The 6000-nt window shown below is 59.8% G+C and overlaps 1 protein-coding gene across 3 annotated transcripts in view; it reads right to left on the reverse strand.

The window, feature by feature from the left end:
• The window catches only part of CHD6 (chromodomain helicase DNA binding protein 6), an 89023-nt gene extending 84677 nt beyond the window's left edge, over positions 1 to 4346 (reverse strand). The window contains exon 1 of one of the 3 annotated variants that reach the window (XM_017835577.1): positions 4238 to 4346. The gene's annotated coding sequence lies outside the window, so the exon portion shown is untranslated. The remainder of the gene's footprint in view (positions 1 to 4237) is intronic. The other 2 variants (XM_017835574.1, XM_017835575.1) reach the window with 2 other exon arrangements.
• Positions 4347 to 6000: the final 1654 nt, after the last annotated feature.

Below are 6000 nucleotides of genomic sequence, written 5' to 3' on the forward strand. Positions count from 1 at the left end.
AGGATTTATAGTCTCTACAGGCTGGGAATGCCTTGGAGACAACAGGCTGCAGCACAGAAGCAGCGTGCACCCCTTAACCTCAAGGCAGCGTTTCCTCTGCAGGGAGGAGGTTCCCATACAAAGGATGGGTGAAGAGCTGCCCTGCCTCACCCCCGTGCCAACAGAACGCAGGTCCCCAGCACCTCTCTGAGCACTGGGCCCCAGTGCAGCGCAGGGCAGGAGCTGCAGGGCAGGAGCCCTATGTCCAGGCACAAACTCTCCCAGCTTTTAGCTGACTTCCCGAAGAGCGAGTGCGCTCAGGCATTCCCTAGGGCACAGTCATAAGCTTTCCCCAGGGATCTGCCAGGGATCTGCCTCAAACATTAAAGACTAGCCACAGTGTCCCAGGTGGGACATCCTAATTCTTAGGATGACTTGACACATCCAACACAACAATGCTAAAAATTATTAGCCACATATTGGCGGATTGCTAGGCTGCATCCCAGATTTTCCCATATAAGGGAAAGTTGAAGGCATTGTCCTATCACAAGGAAAACATATTGCACCAGCCTGAGATATTAGAAAGCAAAATCAGAGTCTCCTCATGTCACAAGCTGACACCCACAGCACCACAGTTTTCCCCATTTGCTGCCAGTTTGGTCAGCTTTCCCAGCGCTGTTATTCCAGCAGGCTGTGCCTGATGATGGCTGGAGGCTGGCTGGGACAGGTGCTGCCCAGAACAACACTTACAGCTCACTGCTCTGCAGGGCCCTGCACTTCCCTACAAGATTTTGGTCCCACCACCACCACGCTTGGCAATGCAGGCACTGACACTGATACCAATCCCGTGGTGAAGGGCACCTCTGCTTTCACAGGGTTTTAGGGTGCTGAGAACCCACTGCACAAACCCTGCCCGCACTGGCACCAACACCGTGCCCACAGCAAACACTGCTGCTTGACTGCATTTAGACCACTCACTCTGATTATCTTCTCAACCTTTGACAGCACTTGTTGGCCCCCAACAACCACTCTGCCTCTGCCTGGCTGGAATCACCAACACCAGAGGTTGATTCCACTGTACCAAGCAGGAAATTAGGGGTGAAAGAGGAGAAATGCACTCACTGCTGCTTGTAGGAGCAATGAAAGAAGCCCTCTTGGCTCCCCCAAAGTCTTACCCAGTGAGACATCCAACCACTGAGGTTGCCAGTGTCTCTTTAAGACAATCTCAGAGCAGCCTCCCCACACATGCCTGCTCTCCAGACCCAACACAGGAGTCCACGTTCCCGCACCAAGGGCTCACTCTCAGCACAAGGCTGATCAGCTCTCCGCTCTTTGCGAGGGCAAGCTTCTCCTGCACGCTGACGAGCGCCACACCAGCTCTTATCTCTGCAAAGCCCAGACAGGCCAGGACACCACAGCAAAACACAAAGCCCTGCTCTGGCAGCCGAGCCATCTCACAAAAACAAGTTCACATGCTTGTGCAAAGCCCTCTTGAAATAACACAATCCATTATAGTGACCTTCATATTAGCCACCTGTAAAAGTTTGTCTTTGGAGAAACTGGTGAGAAAATATTACAGATCGCTCAAGAAAACTAAATCTTAAAAATTATTAAGATTACATTTGGCGAGGGGCAGAGATCTGTTTCCTGTTGAAGAAATACAGTAAAAAGCAGTCAGGAAAACAAGATATTCCTCTGAGAGCCTTCTCCACCAAGCCACTAGAAATCAACAGACCCCAAAAACACCCACAGCACTGAACACTGTGTCTAGCACTGGTACACCTAGGGCCAGCTGCTTAAAGACTAGCAGCGTAGACAGAGCCACTGTCCCCCAAGGCCACCACACAGGGCAATGGAGGGAGAGGTAAACTGAAGCCTTTAAACAAATGTACACTACCAAATCAGACAGCAGCGCTCAGAACAAGGTAATGAGGGTCCCTGTGATAGCATCTTGTGTGAGAGATGCCCATTATTCACAGCTGCGAGCATGAGAAACAGTACAAAGCTGCCTTAGTCTCACAGGTTCAAACAGGGTACCCACACCAGCCCGCAGCAAGGGGCTGCAACTGCCTCCTCAGGGACAGGGCAGCTGACGTTTCTGCTGGGAGGAATGGCACAACAGGCAGGAATAAACACCCACGGCTGCAGGATGGGCTTCAAACTTCACGGAAGTGTAAACGGACCAACATCAGTTTTTCTCCAAGTCCTCTCCTTGACTTTGTTTTTTGTTTGAAGAATAACAACACATATTTCCAGTTCTGTGCACGAGGCACGTGCAGACGCTTTGATAGGATCCAGCTCTCCTAGTTATCATGCTTTACAGCTTGAAGCACTTGAGGGGCAACATTCAGTCAGCTTCACCCCACTGCTGCCATGCTGCCCATCTCTGCAGCAAAGCCAACGCAGCAGTGTGTCCAGCGCTCCTGAAGGACCTGCAAGTTCACACAGCTGTACCAATTTGGAAACATGGGCTGAATTAGTGTTCCCAAAGGCAAACAGACAGCAACATTATGCTTTGCAGTGGAAGATGAATCAATTTTCGGGAAAGGAACCCAGGGACAGCCCTAAACCAAAACCAACCCAGCTGGAGGCCAAAAACCTTGAGAGAAACAATCTATTTACTCCAAGAAGAATTTACTCTCAGAGCAAAATATGCTGTTATTGCTTCATACTTCAACAGCTGGACCAAAACAACAATTTATCTGCAAAGCAGCACAGCAAAGCTACTGCGTGGACAAGGTAAACAAAGGGCAAGTGGAGGTAAGACAGCACTTATTCCTGTGCTATCATCTGAATGGGGCCCAAAAGCAACAGCAACACTTCACAGCGAGGAAAATACTCAGAGCTCAGTGTTTCCTCTCCTGCAGCAACATCCATATCCAACTGACCCCATATCAGTTAAAGAGATACCCTGCGACCGAAGGGACAAACATCTAACGACTGCAACGCATCCGTCTGCCCCCTGGGAGCCCTCTGCCACGGAGGCTGGGGCTGCCTGACGGGTGCTGGAGGCTTCTGCCCAGACCCACAGAACACTGCACAACCACAGCGAACCATCTCCACCCCTCTCATTCTCCAACCCCAACAGCATTTGCTGCATTTCTCGAGCAGGAGGTAAACAACAAAAAAAGCCTGAGCTTTTGGCTAAAAGCATCCCAACTCACTGAAGAAACAAACCAAGCACCTTTCATAGCAAAATTGCGGAAGAACTACCACATCCAAGGCCAGCACCCAGAGCAGGCAGCACCAGCTCTGTGTGTTGCGGGGCCACCGGCCTGGCCCCCGCGGTCCCCGACTCCACCGCGAGTTCAGTGTAGTTGGCAGGAGGCGAATCGATAAACAGAGGGGCCGCTGCTCCCAGGCGGGTGCTGCACCCCCGCAGCAGCAACCAAGCTGAGGATTTCGCTTCCTCTTCCCGTATTGTTTGTGTGCGTCTTTCACAGCGTTCACCCTACAGACCTCAGCGATCAAGGCTAAAATCCACCTCCATCGCCAGCAAACGCCACTGGCGGACACAGGGGAACCCCCCGGCGCGGGCACCGACACGCAGCGGGCGCGATGACTGCGGCGAGAGGCGGCTGCGATGTGTGCCGCGACATGGCTGCGGTGTCACCACAGCCCGCGGCTGCTCCGCGCAGCGGGACCGGCCCGCGTTATCCGCGGGGGGAGCGGCCCCTCCCCCGCAACCCCCCGCGCCGCCCCCGCGCCTCCAGCCCGCACAGGGCCCCGCTGCCCCCGCCCGCCAAGTTTAAAGCCGCAGTTATGGATTTTCTGGAGCTCCGCGGCCGGGATGCCGGCGGGGAGCTGCGCCCCGCGGGGGGGCTCCGGCACCCCCACCCCGCGCCGGGGGCTCGCTCCCCCCTCCGGGCCGGGAGGAGCCTCCGCGCAGCGCCGCGGGGAGCCCGCCCCGCCCCCGGCCCCGCACGCCCCGGGAGCGCCGCCGCTGCCGGCCCGGAGCCGGCAGTGCCCGCGCCCCGCAGGACCGGCGGGACGGGCCGCGGCCCCCCCCGCGGCGCCGCGGCCCGGGGGGCGGGGGAGGGCGGCGCGGAGGGCCCGGGGGCGCCGCCGCCCCTCCCCGCGGCCGGAGCCATGACAGGGCCGGCGGCCGCCCCGGCCCCCGCCCGCCCCGCGGCCCGCGCCGCCGCCGCCGAGTTCATTCATAGCGCCGCCCCGGCGAGGCCCCGCCGCCGCCCCGGCCCCGCCGCCCCGGGCCCGGCCCCGCCGGGCGGGGGAACCTAAAGTTGGGAGCAGAACTTACCCAAAATGGCTCCGCGGCCGCCCCAACACAAACAGCTTTTATTTGGTGAAGTTTAGCCCAGCACCCTGCAAGGACACCCTAACCTCGCCCGGGCCCGCCCCCGCGCCGAGCCCATTGGCTGCCCGGGGCCGAGCGCCGCCGCCCATTGGCGGGCCGGCCCGTCAGGCGCGCGGTGCTCGCGCCAAGCTTGTCTGCGGCGCGCCCGCCGCCCGCTCCATTGTGCTCCTGTTTGCGCCGCCGGCGGCGCCGCTCATTGGCCGCGCCGCCGCCCCCGCGCGCGCCGCCCCGCCCGCGCGCTCCACGTCCGCGCGGGGCCCGGATGTGGACAGGGCCTGGTCCCGCACAGAGCCCGCACAGACCGCACGGCACGAGGACCCCGCACGGCACGAGGACCCCGCACGGCACGAGGACCCCGCACGGCGCGGGGACCCCGCACAGCCCCGCACTGCACAGGGACCCCGCACGGCAAGGGGACACCGCACGGCACGGAGACACCGCACAGCCCCGCACTGCACAGGGACACCGCACAGCACGGGGACACTGCACAGCCCCACACAGAACGGGGACACTGCACAGCACAGGGACACCGCACAGCCTCGCCCCGCCCAGACCGCACAGCCCAGCCCCACCCCGCACAGCACAAGGACACCGCACGGCACAGCCCCGCGCCGCCCGGCCTTGCCGCGGGGGTTGTCCCCGGCCCGGCCCCGCAGGCGCTGCCGCCCGTCGAGCTGCGAACGTCGGAGCGAAGTGCGGGAGCAGCGCTGGGAGGCCGCTGGCCCGGGAGGAGGGAATGTCGCTGCCCGGTGGGATGCTCCAGAGAATGCAGCGCCAGGGAATGTCGCTCTCGGAGGTGTGTTCCCGGAGAGGCGCTGGGAGCAGGCTTAGGACATGGGCTGGGTGAGCCACCTGTCCAGGGAGAAACTTGTCAGGGAGCAACCGGCAAGATTCGGGTCCAGCACTGGCTAACGGTGAGCCAAGCCAGCCGAGGTGGGCTTTCCACTGGAATTTCTCACAACCAGACCCCGTTGGAATGCCTGTTCCCACTCACACAACGCTGAGGGCTTTGCTCAGCACCCACGGCCAGACCAGCAGCACCCAGGGCTGCTGGGGAAGAGGAGCGGGGCTGGCAGTGTGCAGTCACTCCATCCTCCCAGCTGATGCAGGGATGCTCCAGCACCAAAAGGAACTCTGTTGGAGCTAATTAGCTCTACTGAGACTCAGGCTGATTAACCGAGGGTAGGGCAGTCGTCGTGCAGCCATCCTGCCTGCCAGGCCCCACAGGAAGCTGGCACAGCCCTGCACTGCACCCACTGAAGTCCTGGCCTGTCCAGCAGCAGCTGGCACTGATGTTCTGTGCTGTCCAGCTGGCACATTCCTTTTAGGCCTCCTGGATTTCCCCAGATGCTCTCTCCTGAGCTATACAGCTCTTCCACCAGTCACGGGGGTCTGCTGGACAGCCCCACTGGGCAGTGCTGGTGTCCTCTGCAGGTACCTGCCACTGCACGCTTGTAGATTAACTGCAGAGGACACAGCCAAGGGACACAGATCCATCATGCCCCGTTCCATGCCTCCTCCAAGTCTCCCGCGCAGACCAGTATCACCACTTTACTCTTCCAGCGAAGCAGGACTTCCTTCTCTGCAGCATTCCCCTTTATCATTTCTCACTTGCTCCAACCCACAACTCCACCTACCACCCCTTCTCCTCCCTCAGTTTGGCTCCTTGCCCGTGGATGGCACTTGTGGACACTGCTGAAATCTCA

The sequence above is a fragment of the Lepidothrix coronata genome, unplaced genomic scaffold, assembly GCF_001604755.1.
Source record: "Lepidothrix coronata isolate B3197 unplaced genomic scaffold, Lepidothrix_coronata-1.0 Scaffold260, whole genome shotgun sequence".
Taxonomy (NCBI): domain Eukaryota; kingdom Metazoa; phylum Chordata; class Aves; order Passeriformes; family Pipridae; genus Lepidothrix; species Lepidothrix coronata.